This window comes from Ctenopharyngodon idella, chromosome 6 (genome assembly GCF_019924925.1).
Source record: "Ctenopharyngodon idella isolate HZGC_01 chromosome 6, HZGC01, whole genome shotgun sequence".
Classification (NCBI taxonomy): domain Eukaryota; kingdom Metazoa; phylum Chordata; class Actinopteri; order Cypriniformes; family Xenocyprididae; genus Ctenopharyngodon; species Ctenopharyngodon idella.
In genome coordinates, this window is record NC_067225.1 from 13,085,001 (window position 1) to 13,107,156 (window position 22,156).

General features: G+C 38.4%; 1 long non-coding RNA gene across 1 annotated transcript in view; it reads left to right on the top strand.

Annotated features, from left to right (window-relative positions):
- Positions 1 to 22,156, top strand: part of LOC127514976 (uncharacterized) — a 49,386-nt gene that overhangs the window by 22,507 nt on the left and 4,723 nt on the right. Inside the window, exons 2-3 of the long non-coding RNA XR_007930743.1 lie at positions 640 to 751; positions 967 to 1,107. This is a non-coding gene — a long non-coding RNA (uncharacterized LOC127514976). The remainder of the gene's footprint in view (positions 1 to 639; positions 752 to 966; positions 1,108 to 22,156) is intronic.

Consider the following 22,156-nt stretch of genomic DNA (forward strand, 5'->3'; position numbering starts at 1 on the left):
GGACATGAAGCATCTGATACACAGCAAATGTTCATCCTTGGCTCTTCATTCTGTTGCAGTGCTGCTCAAATCTCTGTGTGTTTGTTGTAAAGGGAAAAAGAAAGAAAGAAGCGTAACATTTCGAAACTCATATGTCGGAAGTTCCCAGGAGGACGTGAACGCAGCATTACAGCAGGTTATTGGCTACGGGTTAGTGAGAGGATTAGTTATGTTTGTATGTATGTTTGACCGAAAACACATTGATTCAGTAACTGAAATGGACTGATTTAGAGCACTTCACTGATTCCAGTGTAGTTTGACAAGAGGCCCAAACCAACAATAAAAAAATGAACGTTAAATAATATATACATACATTTACAAATAAATAAACAAATAAATACAGATAATAAATAAAGGAAAATATGTAATACAAAAATGAATTCATGACTAAATGAAAAAAAAAAAATGTATTGTATTTTTTAATGAAGTCATTTATTCCTTTTTCCCTTTTATTTATTTATTTTGTTTGTTTGTGTTAATTTCTTTTTATATTTCGGCATGTTTAGGCCGCCATAAGCTATAACATTTTAAATTCACAGATTTGGTTCAATAATTTATTTGTAATGGTGTTGAATTCTTTTGACTCATCCACCATTTCAGTCTTCTTGCAGTGCATTATGGGATTGCCTTTTCTGTGAAGGTACATGTCATGCTGCCTCAGAATCTGGCACTAAGAAGGGAGTGACCCGTGATGCCTTACAATGCTGTCTAGGTAGGCCGCTCGCTAGTTTTTGGAACAGAACCATAGAGTCTTCTGAGTGTCTATGTTTAAAGATGCAGGTAGACGGAGAGAAAAACGCTTTAGGCTCAGATATCTTCTCATGTGTGAATAGATAATACTCTCTCTCTTTCACACACACACACAGAAGCAGTATTGTGCATGTACCGCTGGAACACTAACACTTACGTCTCTCTCTCTCTCTCCAGGGTTCTCGGTCCATCTTTCATGTGCACAGCTGCTCACCTTATATCCGCCAATATCCCTGCGGCTCCCCTCTGCCTCTCTCTGCCCCGCACCGTCTGCAAGATCGTCCCGCCGGACGTGCAAACACACAAGCTCTCGTACAGGTACTGAACATCATGCATTATTCAGCAGGTCAAAGGAGAGACCAACATCCCTGCAAACGCACACATTTGCTCTCGAGTCTGTAGGTGGGCCGCCGCTCACTGTAATCACGCATAACCAGCGCCAGCCTTGATATATGCATTTGTGTATGTTTCATCTGTGGGCTTTAGCTGTTATTTATAGGACAGTGAAGCGATGCATGAAAGTTAAGGTAATAGGCCGTGATCCAGGTCAGACTGATGCTGCAGTTTGTACAACAAAGAGCTCAACTTAAAGATTTTTTTTGTACAGTATATGTGATTTCTTCCTGTCTCATATCACAAGAGTCTCTGTGATATTCTGTTTTTTATTTTTTCAATGCAAGTATGGTGTTTTTCCATCACATCATTATGAGTACTAGTGCTGATTGACTTAAACTCATTATAAAAATCTACATCTGAAGCATGTGAGGTCTTCCTTATGGAATAAATCATTTGTTTTTTGTAAAGAGAGCACTCATGGAGTTGAGCAGGTCAGATGTACACATGCTCACACAGCGGGAGATGTTTCTCCAGGATGACCCGTGGCGCGGCACATCAGCTCAGAGCACTTACAGCACAGCAGAACCGCGCGTGACGGGCTCTCGGAGTCATACGGGGCTCTACCGTCTCAACACACAAACAGAACAAGCTTATCTAATGTATATGTGTCCACTCCAAGGCCTGACTCAAAATAAATACATGACTGCAAACGTATACTTCTACTATGTGTTTTCACATACTTCATAGTTTCTAGTTTGATGAGGAAAGTACTTCTAATAATGTAGTATGGTATTTTGAGGCACATTGTGAAATTGTGTCGTGATACCGCAGAGCCCTTCATTGCATACTGTTTTTGTTTGCATGTAAGCTTTAGCATCTAGCTAAATTCATTACTTAGAAATGCATCCATACTAATCATAATTTCGTAATTCATTGGTATGTAGTGTGCAGTATTCAGTGATTAATAAGGTAGTATTTATTTTCATAACACATGGGTCAATCATATAGTTGTCCTCTCTGGTGCCTTACTTAGACTTAGATGTGCCGTGAACAGGACTACCTCAAAGCACACGTGTGTGTGTGTGTGTGTGTGTGTGTGTGTGTGTGTGTGTGTGTGTGTGTGTGATTGCGTGTGTGTGTAAACTCGCACACGGAGAGAATGAAGAGCAGGTGTGAAAAGACTGCAGTCGCTGTACGGGAGCCGACCTGCCGAAGCGCTTGTCTCTTCTCACGCTCTTCACACCCTCACACACCAGGGGAAGAGACGAGGAGAGCACAAGTGTGGAAAGGAAGAGATAAAGTCATAATTGAACTGGGAGGACGCAGGAGATGCTAAATATAACGGCGCATGAGTGTATTTAACACACGTCTGCGTGCGTCTGAGGGCAGACAGGTGCGTCTGCGCTGCAGTAACAGACGTGAGATGATAGCGTGTTTGAACATGTCTTTCAGAGACCTTTGTTTTAGTAATCTGTATGCGAGGTAATGCAACATATTATTATTAAAATGAGTTTCAGAAATTCTGAAACTTTTGAGAAGAGGTCCTGTGTCAACTGTTTTAAAGGGGTCATGAATTGAGAAATCATCTTTCCTTTGAACTTCTGATATATAAGAGGTCATTGTACTATAAGAATAAGCATACTTATTACTAAAATACTTAAGTAATAAGTATTTGGTGCTGTGATGAACAACATATAAAATGTTGTCAGAAAAAAAAAATGTAATGGCTGTTTGAAGCATTTTAAATACTGCTCAGTAGTAGCTGCTTTGTTTACAGCAGTGGTTCCCAGACCTGTCCTGGAGGACCCCAGCACTGCACTATTTTGGATGTCTCTCTCATCTAACACACCTGATTCAACTCATCAGCTCATTAGTAGAGACTGCAAGACCTGAAGTAGGTGTGTCAGATAAGGGCAACATACAAAATTTGCAGTGCTGGGGGTCCTTCAGGACAGGTTTGGGAACCACTGGTTTACAGGGTTTCTGGGGTAACCGCTGCATTTCTGCTGTTCCATCAGCGTCCTCTGCTGTCAGAGAGTGAACGTGCACTTTCATTCAGTGCGTCTCCTTCACTTGTTCCGTCATGCGCTTCTCATGCACGTTGGGCTTGTTTACATCCGAGTGTGCGTGTCCCTTTGACGCAGCATACAGCGGTGTTGTGCATTTTATATGGTTGATGGGGAAAGTATTCTTAAAATGTAATATACATATTTGAATAATTCATAATAAATAATTATTCATGGTATTTTTAAGTGCCCACGATAACAACATTGTGCATATTCATTATCGTGATATATCGTATTACCGAATATCGGCACATGTCTAAAAGAATTAAACTACACTACAAGAATTACAAGAATTATACTACAAGAATTACACTACAGTACAATAATTACACTACAGTACAAGAATTATACTACGAGAATTACAATAATTATACTACAAAAATTACACTACGCTACAAGAATTACAATAATTATACTACAAGAATTGCAAGAATTATACTACAAGAATTACACTACACTACAAGAATTGCAATAATTATACTACAAGAATTACAATAATTATACTACAAGAATTACACTACATTACAAGAATTACAATAATACTACAAGAATTACAATAATTATACTGCAAGAATTACAATAATTATACAACAAAAATTACAAGAATTATACTACAAGAATTACAATAATTATACTACAAAAATTACAATAATTATACTACAATAATTACACTACACTACAAGAATTGCAATAATTATACTACAAGAATTACAAGAATTATACAACAAAAATTACAAGAATTAAACTACAAGAATTACAATAATTATACTACAAAAATTACAATATACTACAAGAATTACAATAATTATACTACAATAATTACACTACACTACAAGAATTGCAATAATTATACTACAAGAATTACAATAATTATACTACAAGAATTACAATAATTATACTACAAGAATTACAATAATTATACTACAAGAATTACAATAATTATACTACAATAATTACAATAATTATACTGCAAGAATTACAATAATTATACAACAAAAATTACAAGAATTATACTACAAGAATTACAATAATTATACTACAAAAATTACAATAATTATACAAGAATTGCAATAATTATACTACAAGAATTACAAGAATTTTACTACAAGAATTACACTACATTACAAGGATTACAAGAATTATACTACAAGAATTACAAGAATTGTACTGCAAGAATTGCAAGAATTATACTGCAAGAATTGCAAGAATTATACTGCAAGAATTGCAAGAATTATACTGCAATAATTATACTGCAAGAATTATACTGCAAGAATTGCAAGAATTATACTGTAAGAATTATACTACAAGAATTGCAATAATTATACTACAAGAATTGCAATAATTATACTACAAGAATTACACTACACTACAATTACAATAATTATACTACAAGAATTACACTACAAAAATTACAAGAATTATACTGCAAAAATTACAAGAATTATACTGCAAGAATTACAATAACTATACTGCAAAAATTACAAGAATTACACTACATTACAAGAATTACAAGAATTATACTACAAGAATTACACTACATTACAAGAATTATACTACAAGGATTACAATAATTATACTGCAAAAATTACAATAATACTACAATTATACTACACTACAAGAATTACAAGAATTATATTACAAGAATTACAATAATTATACTACAAGAATTACACTACACTACAAGAATTGCAATAATTATACTACAAGAATTACACTACATTACAAGAATTACAATAATTATACTGCAAGAATTACAATAATTATACTGCAAGAATTGCAATAATTATACTACAAGAATTACAAGAATTATACTACAAGAATTACAAGAATTATACTATAAGAATTATAAGAATTATACTACAAGAATTGCAATAATTATACTACAAAAATTACAAGAATTATACTACAAGGATTACAATAATTATACTGCAAAAATTACAATAATACTACAATTACACTACACTACAAGAATTACAAGAATTATACTACAAGAATTGCAATAATTATACTACAAGAATTACACTACACTACAATTACAATAATTATACTACAAGAATTACAAGAATTATACTACAAAAATTACAATAATGCTACAATTACACTACACTACAAGAATTACAAGAATTATACTACAAGAATTACACTACAGTACAATAATTACACTACAGTACAAGAATTATACTACGAGAATTACAATAATTATACTACAAAAATTACACTACGCTACAAGAATTACAATAATTATACTACAAGAATTGCAAGAATTATACTACAAGAATTGCAATAATTATACTACAAGAATTACAATAATTATACTACAATAATTACACTACACTACAAGAATTGCAATAATTATACTACAAGAATTACAAGAATTATACTACAAGAATTACAATAATTATACTGCAAGAATTACAATAATTATACAACAAAAATTACAAGAATTAAACTACAAGAATTACAATAATTGTACTACAAGAATTACAAGAATTGTACTACAAGAATTACAAGAATTATACTACAAAAATTGCAATAATTATACTACAAGAATTGCAATAATTATACTACAAAAATTGCAATATTATACTACAAAAATTACACTACACTACAATTACAATAATTATACTACAAGAATTATACTACAAAAATTACGAGAATTATACTACAAGAATTACAAGAATTATACTACAAAAATTACAATAATACTACAATTACACTACACTACAAGAATTACAATAATTATACTACAATAATTACACTACACTACAAGAATTACAATAATTATACTGCAAGAATTACAATAATTATACTACAAAAATTACAATAATCATACTACAAGAATTGCAAGAATTATACTGCAAGAATTACACTTCACTACAATAATTATAATAATACAAGAATTATCTCAATTTGTCACTGCAGGACTAATGAAAGCAAAAAGGTGGTTTACAATGGTGAAAAGAAATGGCAACTAGTAATTGTAATTATGCATATTTTTTTTTGTGTGGATGGAACATGTGTAATAGACACATTAAAAGAAAGTGTTACAGTAAATGCCTAAAATCTCAATATTGAGAATAAAAATAAAATAAAATAAAAAATGGACATGTAAAGCATCACCTACCCATCTGATAAAGACATAATATTCACAAGAGCACTTGTAATAGTTATACTGCACCATTGCATTCAGTAAAATAAGCATAATATTCATCTTTAGTGTATTATCATTATTTTTCTCTGTGTTTATATGTGTAACAGTGCAGGTTGTATGTGTGTGATGCATTCAGACGCCCTGTGTGTGCAGATGTCTAGAAATTCATGCTCTCTTGTTCCTCAAACGTTCGGATGAATAGCCCCTGCAAAGCCGCTTCTCTCTCTGTTGAACAAAGCCGTACTTATCAGCTCAGGGCGGCTATCGATTTATTAAAGTCAGAGCGGCCACAGGGACGTCTGTACCTACGTGAAGTTTTCTTTTCTACCTTTGCAAAGTCGTTCCTCTCAGATCTGAGGTTTGTCTTTCCTCGTCTCCTCCCGTGAAGAAACTGCAGCGCGAAAACTTTAAACGCGCGGAACAACTTTGAAAAGCGGGCCGCTGAAGTTTGCTCTGGGCAACGGCCGACTTTGAAGAATTTATTTACCCATTAAAAGCAAGAAAAATAAAATCAATGGTGACACCCTCACAGTGAGGCAGACTCTCTCAGACCAAAGAGAACGAGAAAAAAACATTATCATAAATAACTTACAGATACAAACATCTCTGAATCTCTCCTGCACATTACAAACATTGCTTCCTGGACACTCGGAATTACTAAAAATGGAGAGATAATGATCTTTCAGCACTTATTCTTGTTCTTCACTATTTCTCCCTTAAAAATGTACAGTATGTTGTTGATGCCATAGAATCAGAAGGCAAATCCATGTTGTTTTGCTAGACACCATTGTAGTGAATGACCATATTCATGGTATTTTAATGGTAAGCTAAGGAATACCGTGGTAAATGTGGCACATATTTACATGGTGCTATAAGACAGTGTTTTCCAACTCTTCATCAACATCTCAGTAACTCTTCATCAACACAAAACCAGCTTCATATACTGTGACTTCTCAATAGGGGCTGATCTACAACCTTTGATCTAGTTAAATAGCTTTGTTCTTAACAGACATTACACTACAGGTGAATAGGGATTTTTTTTAAATTAGAAGATATCACTGTGAAACTTCTCCAGTTTATTACTGGCATAAACATAAGAAAAAAATGTATTACAAGTTTTGTGTAAATTTATGTTTTAATATGCAAATGAGGGCTTATATACTTAAATATACGCTCATTTGCATACATTTCCAAAAACAAAATCTGGAAATTGGAAAGGTCCAGGTTTAAAATTCTTGGTTCTATTTGTTGACATATTAGATGAAAGGGCTTTTACAGAGGGGATTCTGGATATCTTATTTTGTGCTTTAGTAAATTAGAGAATACTGACAATAGCCTTAAAAAATCTATTTTCGCCATGTTTTTTTTAGTAAAAGGACCTATAACTCAGGATAGGAATGATATATCAACAAATCCCTCTGTAAAAGCCTTCAGGATATAGTTAAGTATAAGTCTGGAAAAGTTGGTGCTTGTAGGTGCTACTGAAGTGGATATATCTGACTCTGAGTGTGAGAAAAAACTCATTTTGAGAAAACGGCCTTTAAAGTTTTATATTGTATAATTTCATACATTTCTATTGAAACCCCCAACCTACAAACAAAATATATATTCAGTTTATTAATATCAGTATTATGTAATATTTAAAACACATGGAAATTGATAAATGAATAAATTATTAATAACAATAGCCTTAAGCTGAAGAGAACTACCTTAACAAACACACATAACAACAGTCACAAAAACTGCAAACAAACTGTGTCTGTTTGTTGTATGTCCATCTATAACTAAATTAATCTAATAAACAGCTCCCTGTCTGTTTACAGCCTAAATGTCCATGCCTGCACCATATGTAGGCCCCTCTTCGATCTCCTGTCGGTGTCTTTTCACCTTTTTGGCTGTGCTTACGCTTTGGCGCCTGCGTTTCACACGGGTGGACTGAAAAATGTTCGCTTTTGAAAGTCTAACCATGTCAGTGTAACTGCATGTATTTACAGTGATAACTGTACACTGAAGCCACAACTTATCCATGACAGCCAGCATGGCAGAGGCACCTTCATTAAAAGTGGCAATAGCCATACTGGCTGCAGCCTCAACCCTGCTTTTCCCCACAAATACTGTTTTCGGACATCGGGCCCATATGACAGAGTTGAGGCACTCATTTGCATTTTGAGTGCCTCCATGCTGCATGCGCTGTAGCAGACTGTCACTGGACATTCGGTGGTACACAGGGATAAGCTTCTTTCCCACTTCACGTGACAGAAAGTTTTTAGTGTGATGCTTGTGGGACTCTGGTGTTTCTCCATTCTCCTCTGCTCTCCTGTACCAACACCACGATGGACTGCACCTCGTATGTAATGGATTGTCATCACTAGACATGTTGTGAAGGAGACCTGCCCAGATCTCAGCTTTCATTTTATCTACGGAGCCCTGGTTGTTAATAATAGCCCCCCTGTAAAAATTTTGCAAGGCCTTACATTTAGGGGCAGTCAGCTTGCCCAGACCCTTGCCCCCTAATTTACCTAATTTACTTAGTTTCCTAAGTGCTGTACCCATGCGTTTATGGGCATGATTTATGCACTCCAATTTCACAATTTCATGTCCAGGGTATGGGTTGAGGGCAACCACCTCCTTAAATGCAGCACTATCTCCATCTGACAGCATCTCAGTATATCGCACCTGGTGACAACTGACTGACCTGGCCCACATCCTCTTAGCTGCCTCCTGCTCCATTGCTTTACTTGAGCCTGCAAAATTTTTAGCACAGTCAGTGTGTGCCTCCCTCCAGCTTTCAAATTCCTGGCCTGTTATTTTTCCTTCTCGCTTGGCACTATTCTTTAAGGCACATGCATGACAGTAGGAGGACAAGACCTCAAAGTCTATTACTAGACCTGTAAGGACGTCAATGCACACACCGATGCCATAATTTGATGTGAAACCTCTTTTATGCCAGGTTCCATCAAAAGACACGCTGATGTTTATAACTGCATCTTCATCCTCCATCAGTAACCTTGCCACATCTGCATCAACCTCAGCATAAGCCTGCCTGATCTGCTCCCTGGCCCTGTGCAATGACCCCAAGCCTCTCTCAATTTCTGCAACTACAATGAAACAAATACCGTATAAATAAACATTGATTTAATCAGGTTTTATTCATAGTGCACATATAACTTAACTTATTTTTTAAAAGACAGTGGATTCTTATATGATTATCTGATTATGATATGATTATGTTATGTGTGTGTGTGCGTGAAAGTAAATCTGTCCAACAAAATATACTGAATATCATAACATTTATTTGTTAATATTTTATGTATAAATATGTTTACATTTTTATGATATAATGTGCATTATGAGGGGAAATATAAATGTAATGTCACTCTCACTTCTGGCACTATCCACAAGACAAAAGCATTTGGCATTTAGACACTACACTGCTTGGTTTTCTGGCTCAACCTTTTTCATACCTGTCACTTTTCTGTTGTGTCTCTGATAAGTCTTAAGGTGAAGGGAAGGTATCCCTAACACCTTGCTGATTTTTTTGAGAGCTGCATACCCCATTCCTAATTCATGTGCTAAGAGCACCATCCGCACATTCACATCAAATGCAACGTCGTTCCTGGACTCGTCCTGCAGACGCGTAGATGTGTAAACACTTCTGCAGTATCTATCTCTCTCACACAGACTACACTCCAGCAACACACTGCTACAGAACCCATGATTCTGTGCATCAATGTCAATTTTCAGCCCTGATCCAGCACAGTTAGGACAACACAAACCACTGACTAATTCATTCAATCGTGCGACGTGAATTATGAGCCATTCCTGTGTGGCGCGGCTGTCATTCCCTCCAACAGACTCTCTCTTTCCCTTTCCAAACGATAACTTACGCGATGAGGCACTCGCTGATGGGGTTTCATCGTCTAATCTGTTGTTTACTTTCTTTTTACTAGCTCTTGCAAGTGACAGCTGTTGCCGTCTTTTCTGTGAAAGTTTATGAGCTGATTTCGGTGTTGTCGGCATTTTCTCTCAGGCGCAGAATAAACAAAGAAGCGTGACACGTGAGAACCAATCACGTAGTCGGAAATTCACATGACCAATCAGATGTGGTTTTCGGCTGTAGATTCCCCGGCAAACTTTCGCGGTTGGTTATTTCTACAAAGGAAATGCCCATATTTGGATTAGACAGCGCTGTGAATGAGACTGGGAGCTTTACAATGATACCAGGCATGACATGTTTCTGTGAATGGAGACGGCACGGGAGCTCGCGTTAGAATGCTAAATTTTGGTGATTTCCGATAGAAATCTAAAGGCGCAAGTTGACAAAATATAATGAAATAACCCCCTTAATGTGTAATGTTGACATATTTTTTATTTTGACATGAAAGTTTACATGTTAAGGGAGCAAACTGGCCCAAAATCTCAAAATTGACCACTGCATGAAAAAACGATGTTTTCACCTGCCGTGTCTCGCCTTAAATTAATCATTTGATACAGTGCACTTATTGTGTACATACATATCTTTACATTTGTACTAATATTTATAAAATGCCTGCATGTAATTATTTTTTCTAATTCCATCTATAATTACACTGTTGACCTTACACCTACCACCAAACCTGCCCTAACTTCACCCGTATCCACCTCAATAGCAGCACAAGTGCTTTACAATACAACATCAACACAATAAGTACATTATACCCAACAATGACATGTGTACATAGTAGTTAAAGACACCTAATGTAAATTGGGACTGTATGTATAATTATAAACCTAAAAATATGCTCTATGTATTTTAATACATCTTGATTTTTTTAAGGTGAATGTGATCCAGACGTGTTGTTGAGATCGTCTGTGGTGTTCTTGAACTCTGTTTACCAGCACTGATCGTTCATCTTCCTCAGCTCAATCCACACGTCTGTCACTTTCTAAAGGAAGCAGCCGCTTCTCGAGGAAGAGAGCGCAGGTGAAAGGAAAGGTAAATTGCGGAGATGTTTATAAATATGTGAGTGTGTAATTATGGCAATGAGAGCTCTTTCGACTGAGATAAACACCTCCGTTTACTGCTGAAGTTTAGGGATTGCGTCTGCATGAATATTTGAGCTGAGTTACTGATGCTCCTGCTATTAGCCAGAGTGTGTGAATGTGTGCCAACGTGTGTTTTTGTGTGTGTGTGTGTGTGTGTGTGTTTACGGGCTCGCTGTCAAGACGGCTGTCCTGCTGCTAAACGGACAAGAGCTGCAACTCCAAAACTCCCCAAACATCAAAGTGAAGCTCCAGAGAGAAAGAGGAACTTGATGGAGTCAGGGTGTCCTTTTAGCTACTGCAGACGAACTAACAGGTGGTGGGTGTGGGGGTGTGTGTGTGTGTGTGTGTGTGTGTGTGTGTGTGTGTGTGAGGTTTGGCTGAGCGGATCTGAGCGAGGGTGGCCAAGAGGTAGAACCCGGACCAGAGCATCTCCCTCTGTGTCTGATCCTGCTCCAAACTGGCAGCGTCTCTCTGAACCTCACACACGCTGCAGATGTGCCCAGTTCCTTTTCCCAGCATCCCCCTCAGCGCTCCGGCTCCTCTGAGCAAGAGAAAGAAAGAAAGAAAGCAGGCAAGAGAGTGGGAAGAAAGAGAATCTGTAGCCGTGGCAGGAGAGCAGGATTGTGTGTGTTTGTGTTTGTGATCAAGGCCCGTCTCACGTAGACAGACATTTGACTAACGGCATGAGAACGGTCACATTACAGCTTATTCTGACCGAAACTGCCCACTTACACGGGACCTGACCGTCTGATGGACATGCAGAGTCACCGAATGTGTTCATTTGAACTCATTATACACTATAAAAAAGGATTTTTAAAAGTTGTAAATAAGCTTATTGGAGTACGTTTTACAAGAAAATACTATTTCAGTCTTTTACTTCAACGTTTCACATTTAATTCAGTGTGTTATTTGTCATTTCTTTGTAATAGTTTGTGAAATTTACTAGCAATTTCTGAGTGAAAATCGTTTGAAAGTAAATCCTACACCATTTTGTTTTAGTGTACTAGGTACTATTTAGCAATCACTTGAATGATTAAAGTCATATATATTGTGATTTCTGCTTCATTCATACAAATTCATACATTCATATATATATATATATATAATTTTATCAAAATATCATTAATCACAACAAATTAAGTTTTTGTTTGTTTGTTTCATACATTTACCAAAGTAAAATATAGTCTTTCCAGGTTTCACTGTTGAACATGTGCTTGTGTTCGTGAATCACTTCTCTAGTGTAACTCAGAGAATACCATGGTACTCCCTAACAGTTTGTTTTAGTGCTTTTTAGTGTATTTTTCTTATATAAATTACTTACTGCAGTCTTAATTTTTTTTTTTTTAAACTGCAATTAGATTTCTTTACATATTTAACTAGACATTAGTGGAGAAAAAAAAAAAATGTGTGCAGACTTTGTTTTCGTACTAACTGGAATATGTGGTTATGCTGGTCGAGATCTAGATTACATGCTGTTAAGTGTCTTAATCAAAACTCTTAATAACTTTGACAAAACTGGTTATTTCTTCCCCAAAAAGCACCATAAAAGCACTATAAAAGTAATCTATACGCCTCTTCTGAACTCAAATGATCGCTGTGTGTGTTTGTGTTATGATCATCTCTGCTGCAGCTCTCAAATCAAATAAGGTGCTTATGGTACAACTGCTTTTCTTTTAGTTAGTATTTATAATTAACATTTAAATTAGTTTTATATAAAAACAGTAGAAGTCTGCTGATTTGGATGGCTAGATGTGTGGCGGTCCACAGGTCTCTCCATCAGCGCAGCGTCTGTCTCTCTCTGGCTCTCGTGGCGTCTCACGCTGACCGTCCTGCGAATCTCCGGCATCATGAGTCCTTCTGAAATCTGCCATGTAGATGCTAATCAGCAGAAGAAGCTTCTGAGCACCAGCTGCTCGTGTTCAGAGACGTTCACGACAACTCTGAGACACCTAGAGCCACTGAACTGACTTCTGTGTGTGTGTGAATGTGCTTGTATATATGGTTTATGAGGACACAAATGTGTATAATAAGATGGGTATTACAACGTAAACCTAATGGCTTAAAAAACATACTAAACTGTGTTTTTTGATATTCAAAAAATGCAGACAGTTTCCTGTGATGGGTAGGGTTAGGGGTAGTGTAGGGGGAGAGAATATACAGTTTGTACAGTATAAAAACCATTACGCCTATGGAGAATCCCATTAGACCACATGTACAAGTGTGTGTGTGTGTGTGTGTGTGTGAGTTTTATGATGCTGAAGCTGTTTCAAGGAATACCATGGTATTATGGTTTTATTTCAAATTAAAATATATAGTATTACCAAGCATTTTCCATGTTATGTTTTTAATGGTAATACTATGGTATTTTTGTGTAAGGTCTGTGTTCAGAGGAGGGTTGACTGGCTCAAGCCTTTGATTTTTACAGCAGCTTATTACTTTGATGACCTTTTTGTCCCAGTCTGTCCATTTGCGTCCATCTCTTTGAGGTCTTTTGGCTCCACAGGTGAGTTTATAGTTCATCTGTTCAGGTGGAGGCCGAGCTTTAATGCTTCATATTCAGTTGAGAATGAAAAAAGCGCTTGCAGGCAGCAGAACGACGGCATGAAAGCAGCGGTGCGCCGTGGATCTCTGAGACGCGCGGCAAGGAGTCTGATTAGGTTTGCGGTTCAGGTTGAACGTGTGCGCAGTCAAAGAGAGCAAACAGGAGATTAATGAGAGCGCGCGGCGCTTTGTGTTCCCACCTCAGTCTAAAGCAGGATATTTCTGTCAACCGATAATTACTGTCAGATGGCTGCAGCACCTCTCCCAGAGATGACAGGAACGAGGGAGGAAGGGAAGAAAACGAGTGCGCTCACGGTGTTATTCTGTCACACCTGATGTTGCTGGAGCCAGTTTTTTTTCCGCGTGACACGTGAGGTAAAGTTGGCGAGAGGCTTCACTTTCACTCGACTCCAGGCGAAGTAAATTAAACTTTGATTTAAACTAAACAAATACCATCATCATCACCACCACCTCAGTTTAAACCAGATGTACGAGCTGTGAGGTGCAGTTCGGGAACTATGAGGAATAATGTGCTTTATATGTATGGAGTTGTGTATGTGTGTGTGTGAATATACAGTATATATTCTGTATATACAGTATCTCACAGAAGTGAGTACACCCTTCACTTTTTTTCAAATATTTTATTATATCTTTTCATGTGACAACACTGAAGAAATGACACTTTGCTACAATGTAAAGTAGTGAGTGTACAGCTTGTATAACAGTGTAGATTTGCTGTCCCCTCAAAATAACTCAACACACAGACATTAATGTCTAAACCGCTGGCCAAAGTGAGTACACCCCTAAGTGAAAATGTCCAAATTGGGCCCAATTAGCCATTTTCTCTCCCTGGTGTCATGTGACTCGTTAGTGTTACAAGGTCTCAGGTGTGAATGGGGAGCAGTTGTGTTAAATTTGGTGTTATCGCTCTCACTCTCTCATACTGGTCACTGGAAGTTCAACATGGCACCTCATGGCAAAGAACTCTCTGAGGATCTGAAAAAAATAATTGTTGCTCTACATAAAGATGGCGTAGGCTATAAGAAGATTGCCAAGACCCTGAAACTGAGCTGCAGCACGGTGGCCAAGACCATACAGCGGTTTAACAGGACAGGTTCCACTCAGAACAGGCCTCGCCACGGTCCACCAAAGAAGTTGAGTGTACGTGCTCAGCGTCATATCCAGAGGTTGTGTTTGAGACGTATGAGTGCTGCCAGCATTGCTGCAGAGGTTGAAGGGGTGGGGGGTCAGCCTGTCAGTGCTCAGACCATACGCCGCACACTGCATCAAACTGGCCTGCATGGCTGTCGTCCCAGAAGGAAGCCTCTTCTAAAGAAAGCCCGCAAACAGTTCGCTGAAGACAAGCAGACTAAGGACATGGATTACTGGAACCATGTCCTGTGGTCTGATGAGACCAAGATAAACTTATTTGGTTCAGATGGTGTCAAGCGTGTGTGGCGGCAACCAGGTGAGGAGTACAAAGACAAGTGTGTCTTGCCTACAGTCAGGCATGGTTGTGGGAGTGTCATGGTCTGGGGCTGCATGAGTGCTGCCGGCACTGGGGAGCTACAGTTCATTGAGGGAACCATGATTGAGCAGAGCATGATCCCCTCCCTTCAGAGACTGGGCCGCAGGGCAGTATTCCAACATGATAATGACCCCGAACACACCTCCAAGACGACCACTGCCTTGCTAAAGAAGCTGAGGGTAAAGGTGATGGACTGGCCAAGCATGTCTCCAGACCTAAACCCTATTGAGCATCTCTGGGACATCCTCAAATGGAAGGTGGAGGAGCGCAAGGTCTCTAACATCCACCAGCTCCGTGATGTCGTCATGGAGGAGTGGAAGAGGACTCCAGTGGAAACCTGTGAAGCTCTGGTGAACTCCATGCCCAAGAGGGTTAAGGCAGTGCTGGAAAATAATGGTGGCCACACAAAATATTGACACTTTGGGCCCAATTTGGACATTTTCACTTAGGGGTGTACTCACTTTGTGGCCAGCGGTTTAGACATTAATGGCTGTGTGTTGAGTTATTTTGAGGGGACAGCAAATTTACACTGTTATACAAGCTGTACACTCACTACTTTACAATGTAGCAAAGTGTCATTTCTTCAGTGTTGTCACATGAAAAGATATAATAAAATATTTACAAAAATGTGAGGGGTGTACTCACTTCTGTGAGATACTGTATACACACATACATAGTTCATAAAACTCTTCCGAGCAGCTGATTGGTTCTCTTAAAGCCGACTGCTCTGCTAATAAATCTGTTAGTTCTATCTACGTAACCTATTTATTTCCGCCCTGAACCGGCTCAACTCATGGGAATGTTCCTAGCCCTCCTCCTTCCCCAGCACCACCTGCCAGATCTGTGACGGGATTCTCCTGACTTTCCTTGAGGCAGCTCGTGTCCTATTGACTATATTCATGTTTCAGCAGTAGCCTCACATCACACTCTGATTTGATCTTTATAAACTGTATATCATTGCAAATATTAGGACTTTTGAATGAAAATTTTTGAATGAAAAAGTAAATCATACACATTTTTTTTTTTTTTCAGTGAAACTATACATATTATTATGTGATTAGTTGCATCTTATTTTTTACATTTAGTATTGTTTTATCCCTCATTTTTGGCATTTGATTTTGACATTTTGATTTGTTTTGATGTGTTGTGATACACATTAAGAAATCACTGTTGCTTGACACTTAGATCTAATAATGAAATATAGTTTGTTGAGGATCTGATGCTGTGCAGTACATGTGAATGACGACAGTTGTGAGGTGGTTAGTTCTTGTTTGTTGGCACTGATGGCTGAAGTTTTCAGACATTAGAGTTATCAATGGGAATTATTTGGAGGAAGTTCAGCAGTTCTTCTGTTTCTGCCCCTGAACTGAGCGAATGGCTCTTATTTCCTGCATGAGCAGTCTGTGTTTCTGAGGGTGTAAGAGAGCACACGACCCCTGAACCCCATCTCACACACACACACACACACACACACACACACACACACACACACACACACACACACACACACACACACACACACACACACACACACAGGATCAGTCGATAAGACATTTCCTCTGACAGCAGCTCTGTTCCAAAAGCTAGCATGCTCCCTTGCCGCCTACATAGACAGCATGAGCTGATGTGGAACACTCTACTATAGGCTACAACAGATTTATTTAATACAAATACACTGCCTGGGCAAAAAGAATCACAAAAAAGGTCGCTGCTTGGATTAAAATAGACTTTACAGAGTGCTCGACTCTTGCGTTGACAATACAAGATCTTGACCAAAAATTGATGCACTTCTTGATGGAAATAACATCACAACATTTATTTCCATCAAGAGGTGTAACAATTTTTGGTCAAGATCTTCTATTGTCGACGCAAGAGTCGAGCACTCTGTGAAGTCTCCTCCAGCACATCCCAAAGACTTTTTATGAATTTAAGGTCTGGACTCAGAGGTGCCAATTCATGTGTGAAAAATGATTCTTCATGCTCCCTCCCAACCATTCTTTCACAGTTTGAGCCTGATGAATCTTGACATTGTTATCCTGGAATATGGCCATGATGTGTCTTCCTACATGGTTGTTTAAGGAATGAAAAGCTACACACTCCATCAATTAGGTTTAGAAGAACTGTTGCCAAACATATAACCTGCTAGAAACATAATAATCACTGCAAAAATGATCCTATCACAGACTCTGAGAATTTGCCTATTTAAATCCAATTTTTTTTTGGCCGGACAGTGTATATGAAGATACTCGACTCACAATTGATTCAGTCAGTAAGATTTTTTTAAAGTTTCTGAAAGAAGTCTCAGCTCAAATCATTTGATGAGAAATATTAGTTCAGTTTACAAACTTTCTGTGTTTTTTTATTTTTTATTTTTTATTTTTTTATCAAGCATGAATACTATCATATTAAATAACATCATTTTTGTTGGGTTCTATAAATGAATAAATATTGTATTTGGAGGAAATTACACTGGTTCAGTGGCTTCATTGTAAGATGTTGAGCTTGTTTGAAAGTTCTGTGTTGATTTCCTGACACACACACACACACACACACACACACACACACACACACACACACACACCTGACTGTTTATCTGGCAGTGCTTCTCATTGGCAGAGGAACCAGAACAACAGCACATTTCGGGTGCTTCTCTTCAAGAGTGTAATAGCTTTCTGCCGCCTGTGTGTGTGTGTGTGTGTGTGTGTGTGTGTGTGTGTTGGAGGGTTATGAACACAAAGGTGCAGGTGTGAGTAGCGCGAGCAGCACCCTCTACAGGATGCAGGTGCGTGAGTGGAGGATTATAGGTATTCTGTTATTGATGAGGAGAGCGGAACTGGTGGGAAATCAGGTGGCGAGTGAACACACCCACTAATCAGAATGATATTCTCCGTCTGGCCAGGTGGCTGCGGTTTGCCTGTTATTATTATTCATAACAGGTTCGATGTTTTCAGTGAAAATTACCTTTGGGAATCCGAGCACCTGGGTCACAGGAAAATGAGCTGCTCGCGCACCAGGACTCGCAGGGCCTCTGGATAAAAGCGAGCGATAGAATTATTTCTAATTGTGTGTCTGTGTGTCCTGTTGAACGTGTTAATGGTATCGCTGGGATATGAATGCCTCGTGATGTCGGGAATCAGTGTTCAAGCAGAAGGAAAGCGCCACGACACGTCCTCGGTGTCTTGAGGTTTACACTGACGTTTGTGTTGGTGAAGGTTGTTGTTAAAGATGTTACGGCTGTCAAAGTTCACACTTTCGTTTATGAGATAAAAATGTTTAAAGCTGCAGTGTGTCATTCCTGCATCACTAGTGGAACCAAATGGAACTGCAAAAATAATGACTGATTCCAAACAGGTTTTCTAAACATTGCTATTGGTCAGACAATCAGACAATCAGTCCCGCCCCAAGAAATTAAAAACAAACAGATTGCAACTGACATCTGTAAGACCATGTGTGTGTGTGTGTGTGTGTGTGCATATATATATATATATATATATATATATATATATATATATTAAATTACAAATACATTTATTTCAAGGCATTTTATTAGCCCAAATTTTGAATTATGTGGGTGTTTTAGTCATATTTTTTGCTGCGACATGAATGACTGACCCTTAGTAAGACTAATCACAATTGATTATTTTAATATATTATCTTTATTACTAAACATTGAACAGAAGTTTCCAGCTAATGAGACACTCATGTTCAACATCCGCTCAAACGCAAACGTGTTTAGAGCAGGTCAGACTCTTTAAACGTTAATCGGCCCTTTAGATCATAGAGACTCTCGAGTTACGAGCTCTTGACTGACAAAAGCCTGTGTGTGTGTGTGTGTGTGTGTGTTACCTGTGAGCTGAGGCTTTTATCAGTATTGTGAACTCCAGCAGGCTTTAGTCACCGACACACAGATCCTCTTACACACGATAAGAGCCTGCGTGTGTGTGTTGTGTAACAGAGCAGGTGTAATGAGCTGTAAGTACCTGTGAGACACTGAAAGTGACAGAAAACTCCCTCAGGTGTCGCTTGTGTGTGTGTGTGTGTGTGTGTGTGTGTGTGTGTGTGTCAGGTATGGTGTTGGCACTGTGCCAGCTGTAGCAGTATCAGCTGCAGCCTGTATATATATATTTCAAGGATCATTTTAATTACTGCATTTGTTGTAATTAAAATGATTATATACAGTATTCATTGTTATATTTAGAAAATTAAGCAAATGTGTTTTTTGCCTTTCTATGTGGTGGAAGATAAATTGGCTGAAAAATGTCCAAAATGTAAATTAAAAAATGAAATATTTACTTTAAGGCGTAGAAATTTCAGTTAGATTTTAAAAATAAAACAATGTAAATCTAAATGACCGTGAAACATGAATGTGTTTGTGTTTATGCACTTTTTTTTCTGTGCCGTTTTATATTCTTCACGGACGCTTGTCAATTGTGCATTTAAGAGCGTGTGTGTTTGTGAGGACGGCATCTTTGAGGAGAAAAGATTAGAAACTGTAAAGACAGCTGCTCTTTTCCTTCTCATTTCCTGCTCTTATTGCTTAACTTAGTGGAAAAAAGTAAATTTTCAGGGGATTGTGGGTTGGACTGATGGCAGCTGAGGTGGATTTGTCTGACTGGAGGTCTAATTTAAGTCCTGTGTAGTATTGATCCGCTAAGAGCTCGAGGGAAGCGTCTCTCCCAGCGCTGAGAGCCGCGGCTCAGGGAAGAGAAACGCTCTGCGGACCATCAGACAGACAGACAGACGGAGACGCTTTAACACTTTTACTCTGGGATGATGAAAGAGCGAGTGAAGCAGAGGTGTGGGGCTCTGAGGTCAGCATGTGTCTGCCCGTAAAGCTGAATCAGCGCCTGTGTGTGTGTGTGTGTGTGATACCTGGGATGAAAAAAATATGGATTTGTGTCTTGAAGACAAATTGATCTGAGCTGTGTAGGAGGAACAGGGGATTCAGCTGGAGAGAGGGGGTTTGTGGACGGCAAACACATTTCCGCACGTTTCGTTTGGTTGCTGACAAAATAGAGAAGGAAATTTTAAGGCCGTTTAATAAGTGAACATGAAGCGGAGCTCATAACGTCTGAGATCCTCGACAGAACGAGAAACTTCCGTGTTGTAAAGCATATCAGCCTACGAAACTTCTGTAATGCAACAAAATTCCAAGTGAAACCAGATAGTCAATGAGAAAAATGTAGGAGTTGTTGGACTTTTCGGAATGGTGAAAAGTGGATGTTTTTATTTTTCAGGATTCTTTGATGAATAGAAGTTACAAAAGAACAGCATTTGTTTGAAAGTCTTACTGACCCCATTATTGAGTTTGTACATGTGTGTATACTGTATACATATATTATTATGGGGATCTAGAGTAAAAGCATAAATAAAACCTTTTGAAAACTGGAAACACTCTGAACCCTGAGGTTTCCTGCTTAAACCTCACTAGACCAGTTTGACTATCAGAAATAGTTTTTAAAGCAGACAGCAGTTTGTCTTGTTTATGAGGTCTGTAAATGCATCTCTTCACTTGTTCCAGATCGATCCTGACGCCCGCGAGGGGATGAAAGAAGGGCGTATAGTGTGTGAATATATGTTGGATGGTCTGAACACACACACGAGCACAGCGTCTGAACCTGCTCATGCTTTCCCCCTGTTTTCCCATCATTCCCAATGAATAAAAGTGTCTTTAGGTTAAATTAAGGCTATACGCCACAGGTAAATAAAGTAAAAATGATCTAATAGATATCACCATATTCCCCAGTTGATTGATTACATTACAAATTGCACATTTTCTGAAATGTTGTTTAAATATGCAAATGAGGCATTATCTAATTAATTATGCACTTTTTGCATGCAATTCCAGAACAGAGATCTGAACACTGGATAAAGTCAGGTTCATAATTATTTGATTTTGTCGACATATTAACCATTTTTCAGAGGGGTTTCTGGATTTCTCTTTTTATTACTCCATAAATCAGAAAATACTGTCAACAGACAGAAAAGAAACATGTTTTTTAGGAATAAAATGTATAAATTAGGCAAATTAAATATGAACAAACCTTCAGAATATAGATATGAATAAAACTGTAAAGTATGGTGTGTGAAGAGCGTCTCACTGCCTTTAAAGATATGTGTTGGAATTGAGATTTAAACACTTAAATGTTAAAATTTTCTTTCTACTAGTCTGAATGAAGACAAGTTATGGAAGCAAAATAGGCCCAAATCTCAAAACTGACCAATGCATGAAAATGCCTTTGACTGTAGCTTCTTGTCTTCAACATTAGGGCTGTGTGCTTGTTCTCGCTTGAGCTTACGTTTTGTATTGTAAGTATTGAACCCAGAACATTCCTTTAATGTTACACAGACACACACACACACACACACACACTGTTTGGCAGGATTCATGTGTGTGTGTGAGTCTGGGATCGGATCCATGTTTGTAACTCATCCTACAGCAGCAGGAACCATTGTGCTCGACTGCTGGTGCCGAGGGAACTCTGAGCCTGCGACACCTGTTACCGACAGCCGGGCCGGCCGCGCGAACGGAGCGGCCAGAGTCTGTGCCGGTCACCATGCCAGCGCTGCGGCGGGGGGGATCAGGGGTCATCCTCTCCCTGCGTCAGGGTTAAACACTCGTTTTTCTGACAGGCTGGAGAGAACAGCAGAAACAAGCTGTGAATGAGTCTGGAGAGAGCGAGCGACGCTGAGCCGCCATGCTTCGCTCGACGGGCCGCC